At 39.5% G+C, this 20879-nt stretch overlaps 1 long non-coding RNA gene across 2 annotated transcripts in view; it reads left to right on the forward strand.

Annotated features, from left to right (window-relative positions):
- LOC123380902 overlaps positions 1–6079 on the forward strand; it is a 134450-nt gene extending 128371 nt beyond the window's left edge. The window contains exons 4-5 of one of the 2 annotated variants that reach the window (XR_006587285.1): positions 709–856; positions 5525–6079. This is a non-coding gene — a long non-coding RNA (uncharacterized LOC123380902). Of the gene's footprint in view, positions 1–708; positions 857–2631; positions 2867–5524 lie in introns of those variants that run through there. The other variant, XR_006587283.1, reaches the window with a different exon arrangement.
- Positions 6080–20879: the final 14800 nt, after the last annotated feature.

Genomic DNA, 20879 nt, shown 5'->3' on the forward strand with positions numbered 1-20879 from the left:
ACAATCCTTCTCTATGTCTCAATCAGAGTCATCTTTTAAAAATATATCCACTGATGTTATTTCATTTAAGGCATTCATTGTCTTCTCAATGCTTCTAGAATAAAAACCGAAATTTAACTTGATTCAAAAGATCTTCAATGACTGGTTGGTGCTTCCTTTCCATCCCCTTCTGTCAATATCCCTCTTGTTTTCTGTGATTCACCTGCCCTGGCCTTCTTTTAATTCCTCAAATGTACAATTATCTCCTACCTGAGAACTTTGAATGTCACTTCCCCCCATTTTCTTGCTAATTCTTCAGATCTCAGTTTACACGTCTCCCCCTAAGGGAAGTGAGACTTTACTATACCCACCAGGCTATGTCAGGACTTCTTGTGTTGCATTCATAGTTCTGTGAGCTTCTGATTCTTAGAATTACCCACAGTTCATGATAATGCACCTATGTGTATAGTTATCACGTGAATGTCTCTCTCTAACTAGACAGTACGATCTATGAGAGCAAGAAGCATAGTTGTTTAACTCATTATATCCCTGATGCCTGTCACAGAGTAGGTACTGGAACACAGTTTTGAATGAGTGAGTGAATGTAGGCAGGAAGCCAAATGGTTGTTAAGACTCCCATTTAACGTTCAGCGCCTTTTTCTTGGGATTCAAGAGTGTCTTTTTCTGTTGGATGTCTCTTTGTGACAGTACTCTCATCTTCCATGCTAGATTACTCCTGGCCAGGACTGCTTCATTTTGTGCCATGACCTTTGTGCTCTGTGGTTAGCCTGCCAGAGTGATGGATCCTCAATACCAGCCTCTGGATTTGCCCTTCCTGGAGTAAACCCTCTCCTTCAAGGCATGTCTTATTCTCCCGGTAAGCACTAGTCCCCTGAGTCTGTGCTAGAAGCAACCTGGCTGTCGTGAGCAGAGTGTCAAGATTTTTTAATATGTCTCTAATGAGAGGTATTGGCTCCATGAGATTTTAATAGAGAAATAAAACTTGACTGCCAATGTTAAGTAAGATAAAATCCACCTAGAACTGAATGAAATGATGGCGGGAGAGTGTGGGGGCCTGTCCAATGAGACCATTTTATGCAAGTACACTGGCAATATTGATACGAGGATGGAGCCCATGTGCATTGTTTGAAAACTGCAGGGTACCTGCTTCCTGTTTCCCAACAAAGCTTGCCCTTGAGAAGTATAAGTTTGTTTGGCTACTTCACTTCTGTGAATTGAATTTCTGACAAGATAACCCTTGGCACAACCAATCAGACCAAGCTGCTTTGACACTGTGGGATGTCTGAAACATACTGAGGGCAATTGATCAGACCACATTACTGTCCATTCACCTTCAACTAATCCGCTCTGCCTTGACCTATTCTAGGGAGGATTACTCAGAAATTTGGTTGCTGCCATTTGTGAAGGCTGAGCTTGTATAGGCTCCTAATCATTACTGCACTTTGCACTTTTAATGGATATTTTTTTATCTTGGTATTCTCCTTTCTTCCCTTTTGCACACCCTCTGAATTGATTTGTGTATAGACTAGCTTTACGCTTTGATGAATTGGAGAAACAGCGCTCAGCAGTTTTTCACTGGGGAAGTTATCTGTATTTTATTAAGAATGAAAGTGGTTATTTAAAGGTGAGAGTCCTTAGAACATTTTTATAGGATCCTAGCCAGTATGGTTAGTTCATTTGATAACTTGAACCTCGACCTGTCCCCACAGAGGGCTATCAATGGTGAGCTTCACTAACCTCTGGATAGTTATATCATCTGCGAAGGAAGACAGATATTTTTCAGGGTTTTTTTTTCTTTTTTTTTTCTTTTTTTTTTTGCAATTCACTGACTAGGAATACAGGGTTTTTTCTTTCCTTCTTAAGTTTGACAATGAAAAAAAGATATCAAACATCTTGAATTGAACATGCACCAAATCAAGATAATTGGTGATCTTTAAACTAATTTCTATCCATGTGTCTATTTTTTCATCGTTCTTCTGTGCATCCACTTATTCAACAAATGTTGTTGAGCTTGTACTATGTGACAGGCCCTGAGTCAGACACTGGAACTATAAATGGCAAACAAACATATGTATATTTCCCACCTTGTGGAACTATTATGTATGAGGAAATAGAAATCAAATAATCACACAACATATGTGAAGTTATATCTATGATCACTGACATGAATGAGGGATGTATTATTTCTATTAGAGTATATAATAGACCATCTGGTCTACACACGTACAGGGGATCATAAACTTAACCTATGACCTTTTGCCATACTCTGCTGATTGCTGAAGTATTGGAATAGTTAAGATGATGCCCACAGTTACAATATTCACAAGATTCTGCCACAGTGGCTGGATTTTGATAGTTGAAAAACTTCCTTTACTATTGTACTTCTGAACTATGGCTCTTACGGCTTCTTTCTGAATGTTGAACTAACCTCTTACCCTGACATTGAAGATCGTCATAGTCCTCCGTTATCTCCAAGTTTCCCACCACCACCAACAAAAAAAATACAGCTATAGTAATCTAATCATATTGCATGAATATATCATGCATGTTTCCATCTCCCCCTTCTTGTAACTGTTAAACTCATCTAAAGGCCCATATCCATTGTGTGTTTTTTTAAATGCCTCTTCTAAGGTTTCTCCTTGCATAGATGAGGAGGGATATGTATTGGGAATGCTGAACTCTGACATCATCTCTATGGAAGAGAGATTGTTTACCTCAGAAGAGATAGCAGGAGTGTGCCTGTATAAGGGAACAGCCATGTGAGGGTACAATGAGAAGGCCTCACCTGCGAAACTATTCTGGCACCTTGATCTTGGATTTCCAGCTTCCAGAACTGTGAGAAAATAAATTTCCACTGTTTAAGTGCCCCAGCCTGTGGTATTCTCTTATGGCAGCCCTAGCAGGTGCAGACAGTGAAAGCTGAAATGGCTATATTAATGTCAGACAATATACACTTAAAAGATATTACTAGAGATATGAGTGGCATTTCCTAATGATAAAAGGGTCAACCCATCAAGAAGATATAATAATGATAAATATAAATGCATCTAATAAAAGAGTGCCCAGATACCTGAAAAAAAGGCATAAATAATAAGAGGAGATATAAACAGTACAATAATAATACCTGGAGACTTCAACACCCCATCTTCACTAGTGAGTAGTACATCTAGACAGATGGTCACTAAGGAACTACAGTTGAACAGCACCATGACTAGACCTTTCAGACATCTCTAGAGCAGTTGACCTAACAACAGAATAGAGATTCTTCTCAAATGCATACAGAACGTAGACCATATACTAGGCCATAGAACACATTTCAATAACTTTCAAAGGCTAAGAATATTATACAGTATATTCTCAGACTACAGTGAAATAAAATTAGAAATAAATAGCAGAAAAAGAAAATTGAGACACTCAGAAATAAGTAGAAATTATACAACACAGTAATTAACCAACAGGGCATAAAAGAAACCAAAAGAGAAATTATTTAAAAAAACTGCAATAAATGGAAAGGAAGAGTCAACACACAAAAACTTATGAGATATAGCGAAGAACTAAGAAGTAAGGTAAGTAAGGTAAGGTAATCCCAAGTGGGATTTATCCCAGGAATACAAAGTTGCTTCAACTTCTGAAAATCAATTAACATAATACACCATATCAACAGAGTAAGAAACATGTTACATCTCAATAGATGCATAAAAAGCAATTGACAGAATCTAACACCTTTCAAAAGAAGAATCTAGGGATAAAAGGAAACTTCTTAACCTGATAAAGGGCATCTGTGAAAAACCAAAGCCTACATCATATTTAATGGTAAAAGACTGGATGCTTTCTCCCTAAGATCAAGAACAAGACAAGGATGTCTGCTCTCAACATTTTTATTCAAGATTGTACTGAAGGTTCTATCCAGGCAATTAGGCAAGAAAAAGACAAATGGGGCTTCTGGGCTGGAAAGAAAGAAGTAAAACTGCATTTGCAGATGACATGATCTTATATATAGAAAATCCTAAGGAATCCACTAATTTTTTTTCAAAAACTAATAAATGAGTTAAGCAATTGTATTTTTACACATTTACAATGCACATTTTTTAAATGAGAAAATACTTCTATCCATAAATAGCATCAAAGAGAGTAAAATATTTAGCAATAAATTTAACCAAAAGTGAAAAAAAAAAATAGCAGGAGTTTACTCTGAAAACTATTGTTAAAAAAAAAAAAACCTCTAAATACATGAAAAAATATCTTATGTTCTTGGATCAGAAAGCTTAGCATTGTTAAGATGGGAAAACTTCCCCAACTGATCTATAGATTCAACAAAATCTCTATTACCAATTTATTTCTCTGTAGAAATTGACAAGCTTATTTGAAAATTCATACAGAATTATAAGGGGTCCTTGATTATCAAGTTTTTTCCACCTACCAATTCCTAAAGTACTAACACCTTTGAAATTATTGGGATAGACTGTATGTTAATTTTGGCTTTTATCTATCTATCTACCATCTATCTATCATCTATATCTATCTAATTAGCTTATAACAATTAGGTTAATAAGCCCTTTGAAAGTGAATTCTATGTGAATTTACTATTTACTGGCACTGCTACTGAATCCTACAAATATTAAATTCTAAAAATATATTGCTACTGCTTCAAAATAAATTCAATAATAAGGGTTAAAAAATTGGGGCATGCATGCTTTGATTATCTGCCTTTAATAATTTTAATATCAAGAAATTTCCTTAAAGAAGATATACTTCATGCCATTTTGAGGGAATTTGGCCAAAATTTCTATATTTCGCAAATGATCAGGTTCTTTTTTCAACCCACAAGGGATTTTTTTCTTAAGTTCTAGATTCACAACAAATGCTATATTTGTTGTATTATAGACTTAACACACCTTGATTTCCTTTAGTGTCAGAGGCTAGAAACTCCTCAACGAGTTTTCAGACTTATGTCCTACCTGACCAGATAATGTGGACTATGTAATGTCTGTATTAGACAATGAGTACATGAAGATTTTCATGAGGCCCTGTAGGTGGGAAGAAGCAAGATACATGTTTGACAACAAGATCATACGAACAATGAAAAGTTTCTCCAAAGAAAGTAAATTTATTTTGGCGTTTTTTTCCTGAAAGAAAAATATTGTCTCCAATTCAAAGTATGTTTTTATAATTCAAGGACCTCTAGCATCTCCTTGTTACCTTTTATAATTTGAGATTTGATTAAACCTGAATATTTCTACTATTATGCATTCTAATTTTCCAGGCACTGAACCATTTATTTGTACCCTTTTTTCTGTTACAATAGAGAAAGTGCCTCTCCAACTACTCTCCAATATAGCAATCCTGCATACATACACACTTCTTCTTTGACCTTTTAATGGTGTGTGTGTTTGCGTGTGTGTGTGTGTGTGAGAGAGAGCCTGCGTGCACACAAGCACATGTGCAAGCATGTGTGTGTGGTATTATATAAATTATAAAAAAAACCACCCTACTCGTCCTTGAAAAATTCTTTTATTGTCTACAGTGCTACACTTCTCAGGTCTTCCTCTGAGCCTCGCGCTTTCTTACGCCAGCATGCCAAAGGCTCTGGTACCAACGCAGACCCCTCCAAAAATGCTGCCGAGGCCGCAGTCCCAGTACTGTTAACATGGGACTAAGATCAGTGACCCGTGGATTTTGAGAGAGAGATTCTTTTAGCATTTTCTCCATTCTCTTTATTCTTTCTTTACCCGGGCACATCTCCCCAGTGACTGGAAAACAGGACAATCTATGTGGCAAGTACTATGCTGAACTCAGCATGTCTACTGTTATTGACTGAAATCAGCAGCCCCTAGGAGGAGCTCCTTCCAGGAGGAGACTCCTTGGACTTCATGTGGAAGGACTTCTGCTAATTGACCCATACACACCCAGCTATACCTGAGTCCCAGAACCATCCATGACTCATCTCAAGAACCAATCTTGTTGGGGCGCCTGGGTGGCGCAGTCGGTTAAGCGTCCGACTTCAGCCAGGTCACGATCTTGCGGTCCGTGAGTTCGAGCCCCCCATCAGGCTCTGGGCTGATGGCTCGGAGCCTGGAGCCTGTTTCCGATTCTGTGTCTCCCTCTCTCTCTGCCCCTCCCCCGTTCATGCTCTGTCTCTCTCTGTCCCAAAAATAAATAAAAAAAGTTGAAGAACCAATCTTGTTAATTACATTAAATTTACTTGAAAAAACATAGAGAATGGTGAATAAACTTCCATTTTTGTCATATATATATATATATATATATATATTAGAAAGGTATTTTAATGCATTTAGTCATGTTAAATTGTTAAATTTCAGGTCTCATTTGCCAGCTTGCCAGGGAGTCTGTATCTCCTGGTGGGACATGACCACATACACAAATTCAGTTAGTGGAATATACATGAGTCTCAATGCAGTTGAGCAAAATTACTCTTTAACCAAACCTAGCTGTTCTCCCTCAGGTATGTGCCACTTTGCTTTTTTAGCAATGCTGCAAAACAGCAATGATAATTTCTCTACAAGATTAACCTTTTTCCCCCTGCCTCTGTCAGAACCAAGCTGTCCCTCTCCTCTCTCACTCTGCTTCGAAGATCCAACTACACCCATGCAGCTGAAAGTTTCAAAAACCTTGCTTTGATTCACTAGCGCCTTCTTCCTCTCACACTCTGGCCTTGCCTTGGCTGGGCGTCTGGCATTGTTTCATCCTTCCTGTCCTTAGCTAACCTACTGCAGTGAATTAACCAACTGCCTTGTTTTTGTTTCTGGATTAATTTTCAGTATTGTCTATTTCATTGAGTTCGACACCTCTGACTCTGGATAACGGGTAAAATTGTCCAGCCACAGTAGAACAGCCCAGCCCTGGCTTATTGTATCTCCATGAGACAGGACAGCTTTCTCTTGGTGCCAACAAATGACAAAAAGATCTGATGGACTGTCTTGACTTGGTGTAGAGAAACTATCACAAAAGATAAAGATTCTGTTTTATGTAATTGCTTGTGAGCAAAATACAGTGTCTTAGTTTTTCTCTTTAAGAAAAAGGAAGCTCGGGGTGCCTGGCTGGCTCTGTCATTTAAGCACCCGACTCTTGATCTCGTTTGAGGTCAGGATCTCGCAGTTTTTGGGTGGGGGCCCCGTGTCCAGCTCTGACTGGTGGTGCAGAGCCTGATTGGGATTCTCTCTCTCCCTCTCTCTTCCCTCTCTCTGCCCCTTCCCTATTCTCTCTCTCTCTCTCTCTCTCTCTCTCAAAATGGATAAACTTAAAAAAAACAAAACTAAAAAAGGAAGCTAAATTCAGATAAAATTCTAATAAAACTAAAAATAGGAACATGAAGGCAATTGTTGGAAATTCCTATATGATAGCTTATAAAATAGATGGAACATTAAATAAGGTATGATATATCAACTGTAATCAAATGTATTTACTGTTGATAATTTTAATTAAGGAAGTTGTTAATGGAGTTGTATATATTCAGGAAGAATTTCATGACTTTATTTTTAGAAGCACAGACTCTCAAATTTACAAGTCATATGAATTAAATGAATCCAATGATCTACATGTAATTGAAAGCCGTCCTTCCAGTGCTGGAGAATAATTTTAATTGCAAATGTTATTAAACTGTCCTTGTGAATTTATTTATGTGAGTAAAATTCCTGTAACATTGCTATTTAGTTGTTTCAGTGTGTATCATACAGTCATTAAAGGCCTCCAGAAATTAAAGTACCTTTCCCTTTCATTTATTTCTCGAAATATTTACTTGAAATTCATTCCCTGAAAGCTTAAAGTGTGGTTACGTGTTTGTCCCAACACCAGCAACATTTACTTACACAAGCATCTAAGTTCTTCAATAGATGGGGATCTGAGATCTGAAGAAAAATGAATCACCCAAGTCCAGCACAGTACCTATAAAAAATACACAGTGGGAGCACCTGGGCTCAGTCTGTTAAGTGTCAGACTCTTGATTTTGACTCAGGTTGTGATCTCATGGTTCATGAGTTTGGCACAGCACAGAGCCTGCTTGGGATTCTCTCTTTCCCACTCTCTCTCTCTGCCCCTCCTCTGTGCTCACTTTCTCTCTCTCTCTCCCTCTCTCTCAATAAATAAATATTTTTTAAAAAAACACACAGTAGAGGGACCTGATTTTAAGAGGAAGCCATGCCCATGTGCTCTGTATTTGCTTTTAGACAGGATATGACCTGAATGATTCAGGTAACATTTGGAGTGGAGAAGTTTGAGACGAATCTGTGCTCAGCATTCTTTGAAATCTATTGTTTATTTTCACAGGGGTCATAGAAGATGTGAACAAAGATTATAACCTGAGATGCAGTAATCAGCCATTCATTTATTCTTTTTTTTAAGTTTATTTATTTATTTGTGTCAAGGTAGGGGCAGAGAGAGAAGGAGAGAGAAAATCCCAAGCAAGCTCTGCCCTGTCATCACAAAGCCTGATACAGGGCTCGATCCCATGAACTGTGACATCATGACCTGAGCTAAAATCAAGAGTCAGATGCTTAACCAATCAACCCACCCAGGCACCCTAGCCATTCCTTTATTCTTGCATTCACTTAATATATATTTATTGTATGGCTGTATTAATCTTGTTTTTTTTTTTATTTTCTGTATTTTATGATGCTTTGATATCTTAGGACCTTGCTGACTAGGAAGGGACAGCCTCTCCCAGGGCTAGTTAATTCCTAGAGATGGCAAGCTATATGCCTTAGAACATGCCTTTTAAATGCAAACTGACCAATCTAAACTTCATTTCCCTCAATCTTCTCCTTTATCAAACTCTCACAAGCCAAGCCAAGCTGTTATCAACCTGGGACCAGATACCAGACAACTTCAGACAGCGCCTACACCCTGGAACCCGCTGACATTATTCAAACAAGTCAATCCTAAACCAGCTTACCTTGTCTCACTCATTTCTTACCGTGAAAAACCATGTCTTACCATGAAAAACCATTTACCTAGCTTTCTCCCCCTCCCCCCATTCCTTCTGCCCCCTGACCCACCCTGTGGTCCCATATGGCAAAGCTTGCCCACTCTTCTTGCAACTGTGATTAACAAACCATATTTTCAATAACAGTTGCCTCCTGGTCTTGGTCTCACCATACCCAGATAATAATAAAACCAACATTTTAAAACAATGGCTGTATCTTAAATATTGTGCTAAGTGCTGGAGATGTAGTAGGCAAGAAGCTAGATATGGTCCCAGTCCTGCTGGAGCTTATGGGCTGAACTGAGGACTTTCCTCCAGGGATAGAAAGTCTGATCCAGGTTCTTAAACACCTCTTTGTGCATACCCTACACCATTGTGCTCATACAAGCTTCAGGTCAGAGCATGAGGAGGTCATGAGATTTGGAGTTAGACCTCATTAGGAATCTGATTCCCTTTGAGACCTGGGACAGGGTGCCTGGCCTTCTGCTTTCACACGTATGGTTGTCCTGATAACGTTAGCAGAATATGAAAAGTGTATCTTTGAGCACGTTGTTATATTTCAAAACAGGCCTGCTGCAAGGAAACCAGGAAGACTATACAGTTGACCATTTCATAAGAAAGACTAAAGACTAGTGTCCCTGAGGCATCTCTCAAGAACCCCCTGAACTCTCAGAGGACTCACCTGGGTCTGATAAGCACGTTGAGTGTTGTATGAATTGAACTGCAAGCCTTCAAACAAGCATTTCGCTGGCATGTGCACGCATTGCTGCCCACACACATAGCCAGACACGACAGTGACTTGTGTCTTACACGTTAGAATTCAGAGTTGCCTTCTTCCCACATTGGGGAATGTAGAGTAGTCAAAAAAAATAATACACACTTATGCATATGCTCAGGTTTTCTTTGACAAGTTTGTGGTAATAGTTACATAATAAAAATGCATAACTTATAAATGTCGCTGTCTCAAAGAAAGCAAGAGACCTTTCTGCCCTTATCAGTTTATGTAACACAAACTTCTCACCCCTACCAAAAACAATTTTATAAGCAAATGTATGCTCCAGGGAAATCACTAAAAATCAATGATCCAGAGTTAAAATGGTGTATATTTTTAAAAGCTTTGTTTATCTCCCCTCATTAAAAATACCTTTACAAAAAGCAATAATCCTGATGGTGTGAATTAATAGTTGCATTTTTGAGCTTCATTGCTGTTCTTGTTTTACTCATGGTTCACTGGTTCCCTGGGCCTGATTTTTGTGCAGGACTATTTACATGGTTTCTGGATTATTATCTGCCTTCAAAAGTGACAGGCAGAACATTAAAAAAAAAGGGGGGGGCACCTGGGTGTTTCAGTCCATTAAGCATCCCACTTCAACTCAGGTCATGATCTTGCAGTCCATGAGTTCAAGCCCCATGGTAGGTTCTGTGCTGACAGCTCAGAGCCTGGAGCCTGCTTCAGATTCTGTGTATCAGTCTCTCTCTGCCTCTCTCTCTCTCTCTCTCTCTCAAAATAAATAAAAAATAAGTGACAGGCAGAACTCTAGTGCTTCTGGGAGCAGTGGGAAGATGGCTTGCATACAGGGAATGCAATTTTTTTTAGGAGAACAAATATCCAGACGGTACAAAAATCAGGCTAATGAAGTAACAGAGAAAAGAACAGAAAAGTAGAAGATAAAAAGGATAAAACACATTTTTAATAGCACTGTAAGAAGCAAGTATTCATTCATATCACTTCTTAAGTTCTCAAAGGGGAAGTAGAATATTTGGTAATGTAAATTTCAGAAAAGGAATCTGATGCCCAGGAAGCAACAGGAAATTGGGACCCATATGGATAAGGGCTAGAATCTCGATGCTGGCCCTTCCTTAGTGCCACAGATCCAGAAGCAAGTTATTTCCTTCTATTTTCTCATGCATAAAATGGAGACAGTAACACCTACTACCTTGGGTAGTTATTGGAATTAAATGAGAATAAAATGGATGTGAAAGAACTTGAGTAATAGGAGGGACTCAAGCAATGTCCTTTGTTCTAAATGGGACACTTGGTCTAATGTGCTGGGGACCAGTCACTGCACTTCAAATCTTTCCTGGTTAATTAAACCAAGTACTGTCTTTAAGTCCATAAAATGAATAGAGGTCTCACTGTGGCTTTTCAGGAGGGTCTCTACTTAAGAGATTATCTGGGGTGCCTGGGTGGCTTAGGTGGTTAAGCATCCAACTCTTGATTTTGGCTCAGGTCATGATCTTGTGGTTCATGAGTTCAAGCCCTGCATCAGGCTCTTCACTGACAGTGTGGAGCCTGCTTGGGATTCTCTTTTTTTCCCTCCCCCCCCCCCCACCCACCTGTCTCCAGGTCTGGCTCTTGCACTCTCTCTCAAAATAAATAAATAAACTTAAAAAAAAAATAAAGTGATTTTCTTAGTCACTTGTAAAGTTAAGTGTAAACATAAATAATGCATAAAAAGGAAGCTGCTGGACAGATCTTCCTGAAAGACAAAAATCAAGTATTTAAGTTTGTGGTACTTTGAATATTGAAGAGTTTTTGGATATGTAATGGGGAGACCATCTAGAGATAAAAATAGGAAAAGTGACTGAAGCTTGCTTAAGTTTCTACATTTGAACTGTGTGTTCGGAAAAACATGAAGGATGCTTTTCCTTCTCTTTTGGTTCTGCTACAATCGTGGGTTGAATGGTCTTGCCATCAATTCAGATCCTGCTGTGCTTAGAAGCTCTTTCTCTCAGAGGGAACACTCTGGTATATGCATACAAGCTCTGGAAGATAATTTTGTAAGCCCATCTGATTTTGTCAAAGAGGGGTCACTTGAAATTTTATCTAGCACAAGATTTCTCTTCGCTGCTGGAAATCATGGTGCTTCATTGCGATTCTGAATGACAACTTATTTGAAGGCAGTAGGACTAAATTTTCCAAATGTGAGATCCCCCAAATAACACCCTGAGATGACAAGTCAAACTCTATGGTGTGTATGTACAGGTTTCCCCCTGCTCTTCAGAAGTAGAGTATTCCTCTGAAACTTTTCATAAGCTCAAGTGGCATAAAGTGAAGAAGCAAATTACCAGTAATTTATATGGAAAAATATTTGAGTGTTCCTAGACTCCAAAAAATAACCTCTCTTAGGCTTTTCTGATACCTTGGATGCATCTTGCTAATAAAAGCACAGCATAAATCGAGATAAAGCACAGATGCTCACAGACTATGCAAAGCTCTGGAGGCTGGATGCTGAGATGCTGAGCATCTTTCCCAGGGAAGGAATGTGGCGGACCCCCTCTTGCTGCTCCGGGGTGTGCCGCCTCTGTAAGGGCTGGCTGCAAAAGTGCTGAATGCTATTTTTGCTTTTCTCCTTTTCTGATAAAAGTGAAATGACTCTTCATATTTCTTTCTTTTAGCAAATCAGCTACTGATGTGGGACTTTCGGAAAAGCGAGGTGGCACAAACTTCCGAAAAACGGGGGACACCTTGTTTTTTAAATCACTTGTAAATGTATATCCTGAAAACCTCACCAGTCTGGTGTTATAACAGTGTGTAATCCTTCGCAACACAGATTCTGAGACAGAAATTTCTTCACTGAAATTTGTAATGATGAGGAGAGTCGTGTGTTCAGTGGAGCAAAGACAATGACAGCTAGGGAATCAGTTAAGGCTTAGAAATATAACACTTTCAGTCCCTTACTTCCACAGTCAAAATGTGAGAAAGCAAAATCCCTTGGGCTTTTTGAGTTTGTTTTAGAATATGCCTCTTCCAGTTAGGGAAAGATGTCAAACAGCAAATGTGTTGTTAGTTAAAATATCATGTCACTGGTTTCTAAGATCGGATTCAAAGTAATGCTACTGACCCAATTTGTGTAAAATTCTAGTTCTTGCATTAATTGCTACAAAGTCTATACAAAATGCAACGGGTCTCTTTCTCATTGTAGGAGAAAGATGAAGGAAGGCAAAGGAATTGTCACTGGAAACAAATAAGGTCCCCAGTTTCCCTTATACTTAAAAGATGAACCTAGCATCGTGCTTCATGCGTTCTCAAGGATGTGTCTGATTTATAAAGCATGATGGGCACTTAAGATACATGATTTACAAAGCTTTTTTGATTAGAGGGGAGTCTTTTCTTGGACCATTACCATTAAGTTTGTAAAACCCAAATTACCCACTAAACGTACCCTCTCTAGGGAAGACGTGTACCCTGTGATGTGCAAGAGTCCGACGTCACCTTCCAACTTGGCCCCATCCCTCACCAGCTGTGTGGCCTTGAACAAGTCCCTAAAGCATCTGGGTCTCAGTTTCCTCATTTGTAACGTGCGACTAACAATCACAACTACCTGACAGGAACATTGTGAGGATTAAATAAAATACTGTTTCTGAAGATCTTAGCAGAGTTCCAAAACCATATTATGGGCTCAGTAATGATGGCTGAGTCATTTATATATATACAGACAACAACCACAGGCTCAGATTAAGGAAGGAGCTGAGGTCAGCCTCCCAACCTCGATTTTCTATCCCCAGATTATCCCCAACTCTTTCCTATCCTTCCCTCTCCTCCCCTCATCTCTCCTTCCCTCTCCCTACCCCCCCTTTTTTCCTTTCTTCATATCTTCTCTTACAGCTCTTGTGTTCTCCCTTTTTTCTAACTCCCGATTCTTTTTCTTTTCTTTTTAAATTTTTTTTTAATGTTTATTTATTTTTGACAGAGAGAGACAGAGCATGAGTGGGGGAGGGGCAGAGAGAGGGAGACACAGAATCCGCAGCAGGCGCCAGGCTCTGAGCTGTCAGCACAGAGCCCGACACAGGGGTCGAACTCACAGACTGACAGATCATGACCCGAGCCTAAGTCAGAGGCTCAACCGACTAAGCCACCCAGGCACCCCTTTTTTCTTTTCTTGTAATAGCTACCATCTGCTTAGAGTCAAATGCTTTACATATGTAATTTCTATTCCTTAGAAACAATACAAACGTAGGTATTGTTAGTATTATTACTTTTCAAATGAGGAAATTAAGTTAAAATTTCCACAAAGCTAACCATTTGCATGTTACAGCCAGCATCTGAACTCCAGCTGATCCAACTCAAAAGCTAATTCGATCTTCACTGTAACACATATTTTGGTTAGCTATTTCTGCATAATAAAATACCCTAAAACTAGATAGCTTAAAACAACCCATATTTAATTAGCTCCCAATGCTACAGTTTAGCACTTCAGCTTTGGCTCAGCCCAGTTGGCTGGTTCTTCTGTTCTAGCGTGTGCTGGGCCGGCTCCGGTATCTACTGTCAGGTAGGTACTGTTGCTGGCAGTTCTGCTGATCTTAGATGGTTTCTCTCAAATGTTTTCATGTTGGCTTGTTCTGGCTGCTCTGAAATAGCGTTAGCTGGAACAACTGGGCCATCCTTCACATCATCTCCCACTACTCCAAACGGAGCAGCCCTGACATGTTTAAATAGTAGTTGCAGGGCTTTGGTAGAGCAACAGTCTAGATGACCAAAGCTGTTGAGGTCTGGTTCACAACTGGCTCTCTCTCTTGTCTGTTGTACTTTTTGACCAAAGTAAGTCAGAGCACCCAGATTCAAGGATTGGGGAAATAGTCTGTACCCCTTGATGAAAGGGAAGTTTGCATTTGCAATGGAAATGAAGATAGGGATGGAGAATTGAAGATGTTTTTGTAATCCATTTCCACAACATCTACTCTGGCACTTTGGTTTTTCCCTCGCACATCGAGTGCCCAGTTTGCTTTCATTTCCCGTAAATTCTGAAAAGGATTTTCAGATACTCTGACAGAATATCAAAGTGCTTACCCACCCCTTAGTAAAAAAAATATTGCCCTTGTTAGGGAAAGGAATGGCAACTGGCTCTAGGGAGAGCAGAAAACTAATGACAAAGTCCCTAGTTAAGAATGAGTATGACTGAGTGTCTATAATGGTTGCATTGCAATAAAGAAAAAAAAAAGACAAAACCAGGAAAAAAAAAAACCTTCAGAATCATTTCCCTGCCATCTGTCTTTATTTTGCTAACCCACTCTATTGACATCCCCAGAAAAGCCAAGCATGAAGTAGCAATGGAAAAAAAAAGTCCACGCAATAATTTGCAAACACACATTTCTATTTTTTTATGGCCAAAAAAGGAATATAGTTTGGGCAGCACAGCCCTGTGGCAACAGAGTGCAGAGCCATAGCAGGTACCTACTTCCAAATTTATCTTTGCCTAGAGCCTCATCTGATTTATTTTTAAGTATATTTCACCAGGATACCCGAAGTCAAACTGTTATTTACAATGTGGGGTTAGCAGCAGAACCTACTGCATCAATTTCTCCAGAAAGAAGAGAGCACAGTAATCCATTCTCATGAAGGCAGGGAAATACGGTCCCCTTCCTTCCTTCCTTCCTTCCTTCCTTCCTTCCTTCCTTCCTTCCTTCCTTTCTTTCTTTCTTTCTTCTCTTTTTCTTTCTTTCTTTCCATTCTCTTCCTTCTAGAAAAGGGTTTAAGGTAGCTCCCACAATTGGTTCCAAGCTCAGCCATGTGTGTTTGTAAATGGTAAAGCAATCCTTTCGTAACAGCCCTGACTCTGATTGAGCAGCGTCTGTATGTTCAGGGAGAAGAAAGAGAAAAATGCAGGTATCGATCCCAAAGTCATTATCATCCATGTTCAGTGATAACAAAGAACATTTGTTTCAATTAACTGGAGAGAACTGGAGAGAACAAGGATTCAAACACAGTAGATGCCTCAATAGGAAATCTTCGCCTGGACCACTGAGCCTAGATCTTTCAAGAATCCATTTTTCTCTGAATTTCCCTAGGACACACATACAGACACACCTAACCAACGAAATTCTCTTCATCATTAAATTGAAGTGGTTTGAGGTACACACCAGAGGAATCTCCAGAGGTAAATCTCTGAAGCTGGTGGAAAAAGCTGACTCCAAATACCAGTCTCTTTAAATTCTTCACTTTCACTTGGTATGCAGTAAGTGTTTGCTGAATTCCAGGAGAAACCCATGGAAGTTATTCCATGCAAAGAGGTGTATGTGGCAAATACTCTTAATTTTTTTTTTTTGGCTGGGAAATTTGAGTGCAGAGGAAGAAGTGAAAATAATTTTCTTTATAGGCTTTATTCTAACCTACAAAAAAGATCTGGTTATTGTTGTGTCTAATAAATGCTTGTTGAATACCAGAATGCACCAGTCACCATCTTAGCTGCTATTGATCATATCAAGGTATACAATTAGATGCTGTTCTTGAACTCATAGAATTTACAGAGTGGCTTAGAAGATGTGGCAAGGTAAAATTCACTGGAGTAAAGGTCACTAGAGAAGCAGAATCCAAACACAACTGTGTTCAGAAGAGGGAAAGTTTGCTCTTATGTAGGGAGAATTAAGCCTTTCTTGGAAGAGAAGGCATTAGAACTCATCCTCTTCTGGACATGGTTAATATCAGTATTGCCTAAAATTGTGATTAACAGGCCTCTTTTCATTTCCTACTGTGATCTACCAGTTCCAATCCATGGCTCACCAACTGTAAAACATGGATGCCATCACTGTCTTTTTTGCTTTGGAATCTCCTTCACCCACCCAGTCTTGCTGTGTTCCTTCTCTTTATAAAGAGAGACACAGCAGAAGCATGCTCAAGTTTTACCTGTCTTAAAACCAAGGAGGGTAGATGTGGACGAGGATAAACTAAAATTACTCTACATTTATTGGACAAGAAACATGTGTGCACAATTACACATGTGCACATCTCATTTTCCTCTTTTCAAGTATCCAGATAGAGTTATCCAGACTTCTTGTCTCTACTGTGAGATAAAAGGTAGTTTTTTTAAATCATATAAAGCTGTTTTGAGTATTTTTTGTTTGTTTGATTGGTTGGTTACTGAATTTAGCCCTCCTCTGAGGAATCCACCAATATACCACTTGATTCTCAAATAAGATAAGAGAACTATAAAGATAGAATATAGCCATGTACCCACAATAACTTTCCCTGGGAAGGTAATATAAATGGTTCAACACTCAAACACTTCGTGGAACCCAGTTGTCCCACAGAAGCCTACAGCACAGACTAGAAGTAAGACCCCTCTGTACTGACCACAACCACCAAATCAAGCCACCTCCTTTCAGACTAACAAAAAAATTCCTACTCAGTATTTTTGACAGAGAACTAAAAACTGAGCAAGTTGTTTATGTAATGCTTGTGGGAATGCAGTCTGGGAAGGCAAATCCTTCCAAATTTTAGTCAACACTAAAAGGAAGTTGTAGGAAACTGTAGGTTCATTTCATAATTTTTCCACTTACCTTCGCTAGTTACTTGCTACATGGTAGGTGCCCTGCTGAGAAAGGGGGTTTACAAAAATAAGATACAAAACCTGCCTTTGAGGAATTCATAGCCTTGGTGGCTATGTAAACATGGAAAGTATTTGTGGCACAGGTCAGTAATGGAGATATGTGGAAGTCACAGATCATAGAGAAGAGTGCACACAATTCTGCACAAGGATGAACAGGAAGGGTTTTAGGGAAGCAGCAATGGGTGACTTCCTTGAGGGTAAAATTGGAGTTTAATACTAAGAGGCAGAGAAACCAGGATGTGAGAAGAAGAACGCACAATAATGTAGCACATCCATAGAAGGGTAAGCAGTACACTAGCACCAATACATAGGGAGGAGGCAGAGCATGTTGTTAAAAAACACAAAGTTAGGAGCGCCTGGGTGGCTCAGTCGGCTAAGTGTCTGACTCTTGATTTCAGCTCAGGTCACAATCTCACAGTTTGAGCCCCCGTCAGGCTCTACATTTCATGAGTTCCAGCCCTTGTCAGGCTCTGCGCTGACAGTGCGGAGCCTGCCTGGGATTCTCTCTCTCTCCCTCTCTCTACCCCTCTCCCACTGATGTCTCTCTCTCTCTCTCAAAATAAAATAACGTTGATGTAAAAACAAAAAACACAAAAACATGAAGTCAGAGAGAAGTTGGGGTCACCTTCTGAAATGGGTCATTACGTGTTAGTTAGAAAGATAGCAATGAAATTAAATACTGGGGAGAGCATGCTGAGTGCTAAGTAGGTAGTGATGGACCTTCACAAATTTCCACACTGAAAGAAGGCGAAGGGAGAGAACCTTTAGAGATCTGAGAACTACAAAAGGTAATGCCAAGGGGCACCTGGGTGGCTCAGTCGGTTGTGTCCGACTTCGGCTCAGGTCATGATCTCACACTCCATGGGTTAGAGCCCCGCATGGAGCTGTGCTGACACCTCGGAGCCTGGAGCCTGCTTCGGATTCTGTGTGTCTCCCTCTCTCTCTCTGCTCCTCCCTCGCTCATACTCTTTCTCTCTCTCCCAAAAGTAAATAAATATTTAAAAAAATGGTAATGCCAGGAAATTCAAGGATGGAGATAACTTGATACAACAAGGTGTGGTTAGTGGGAACAAATGCAAAAGAGCAAGAGGAGGTGGATTAAAATGTATAACCTGGATTTAATAGCTTCGAGTCACTAGGTACAGTCTGCATGGGCTGTGAAGGGAATTGCCAGATTGAAGTGGGTCATCTGGTGGAATAATTACTCTGTTTCATACATCTCACAGGGATGTAGGTCTCACTGTGCCTCTGCCAGCATCTCTGAGATCGAGCCACGTGATCCTCTGAATTCAGACAAAACCTACAGACAGCTCACTGAGGGCCAGGTGGGAAGTTTTCTAGGAGCAAGACCCTGAAATCACGGAGGTGACTGCTTACATCGTATTGACTGGAATGCAGCTGTACAACATCTCCTAGCTGGAAAATGTGATCTAGCTGCTCACCCAGAAGCGGGAGGAGATGGGAACAATTAGCACTATGGTGGTAGTCATTTTGCACTATATAAGTGTATCAAATCAACAGGTTGTCCACCTTAAGCTTATACAGTGTTGTATGTCAATTACAACTCAGTAAAGCTGAGAGAACATTTTTTAATACTGAAAAGAGGAAATAAGAACAGAGATAGTGAATACACATCTGTCTCTTTTACAACTGTTTTTCCTTATTCTTTTATAAAAATATGGAAAATAATTTCTAAGCAAAAGAGACACTTAATAGGGAATTTTCAGACTTCATGTGATTCTCTTCCACATTGCAGCTTATGTCTTAGGAGAGACACAAAAATCTTTCTTCTTAAGAAGAACAGAAACAGGCAGGTTTTTAAAATCACATTTGCTTTCCAGTTTGAGGGAAAATCCTTACATGTAGCTGTCAGGATGCTGAGGTCCCACACATAGTATGATCTTTGGATGAGGCTGGAAGTAGAGAGAAACAAAATATGAAACCACTGATGATAATTACTAAGGGATTTTCTGGCCAGAAGCAAAACAGAACAAAACAAAACAAAACAAAACAAAACAAAACAAAACAAAAACAAAAAACCCTGAGCATTTCCAAATACCGTGGTGCCAGTAGACATCAGTTATCCAGATACCAACTGGAAATCTCTCTCGTGTCAGAGCTGAGCATCCGACAATGTCAGTGGTGGAGGACATAGTGAGTGGAACTGCCCCCTCTGGATAGACTGATGGACAATAAAGGAGAATGCACTGGTGCTCTGGAGGGAGGGAGGACCCTGGCAGAAAGTGACCATGTGAGTGAGGATTTTACAGTAGCGACAAGAGAACAAGAGAATGCAGACCAGATTTTAAACAATTCATAGGAAAAAAAAAAAAAGGAAAGGCTTTGTGATGAGAGGTTCTGAAAGAATGTGGCTCAAAAGGGATAGAACTTGAAAAGCTGATAATCTGACCCTACAATCCAGCACAAGTAGATGAGCAAGGGAAGGGAAATTGGCTAAGAAAGCCAAGGTCACATCTTGGGGTGCTCTCAGGGAGCTCCATTAAAATACCTGGGAACTACATGAGATAGAAGAAAAGGCCAAACCTAAACAAAGGTATAGATCTGAGAGAGAATTGGAATGGCAGAAGGACTAAATTAACAGAAGGCTTTGCACCAGGTAGGGCAACTGTGTTTGCAAGCAAATAAAAAGCAAAAAGATGGGGCACCTGGGGGGCTCAATTGGTTAAATGTCTGACTCTTGATTTCAGCTCAGGTCATGATCTCACGTTTCATGGGATTGAGCCCCATGTCAGGTTCTCCATTGACAGCATGGAGCCTGCTTGAGATTCTCTCTCTTCCTCTCTCTTTCTCTCTCTCTCTCTCTCAAAAATAAATAAATATTTTAAAAAAGCAGAAAGAGAGAACGCAACAGTATAGGATAGATAGCAATATATTTGCCATCACAGAGAAGAGACAAACTTTTAATTTCTATTTTTTTAGCCTTTTCCAAATACTTTTGTCCACCTCAAAAAGACAGAACAAGAATTGCTTTTCAATACAAAAAAAAAAAAAATTGAGGTATAAGGGGAAATAATTGATTTTCAGCCACAGTCAAATGAACTTACATCTCTAGACCCATTCAAAGTTAATTCAAGGCTCAAGGCTCAGGAGAAAAATTAAGAGAAGCACTCATGTTGAAACCATGAGTGATTGTTGAGAGGTTTCAGAGACTGGGAGAGAAGCCCCAAAACTGAAAATAGAAAAACAAAAAGATGTTTTTAAAGACGCAGAAAAATAGATTATAGGGAAGAAGTACTCATCACTCAGTGTGCTAACAGCCTACTAGCAGATTTTATAACATAAACAGATGTTTATATGCCCTTGAAAAAGTTAAGGCACAGTAATTTCAATACAGCATGAGTTTATTCAGGATAATATGTGCCAAACTATCTTCATTTAAGTAATATTGATAAGTATTACAGTTGTATTACCCATACAGAAGTCTAATATGCAAACAGAATTTGAGGACAATTTCCCCACATGTGGGAAATGTGTGTTTTTAATTTTTAAATCAAGTTTATCATTTAAACAAGGCACAAATATACATCTCTTATAAGAAAATTAACTTACAAGTAAGCCTAGAGGTCACTTAGGCCACCACAAGCAACTCTGAT

The sequence above is a fragment of the Felis catus genome, chromosome D2 (assembly GCF_018350175.1).
Source record: "Felis catus isolate Fca126 chromosome D2, F.catus_Fca126_mat1.0, whole genome shotgun sequence".
NCBI classification, from domain to species: domain Eukaryota; kingdom Metazoa; phylum Chordata; class Mammalia; order Carnivora; family Felidae; genus Felis; species Felis catus.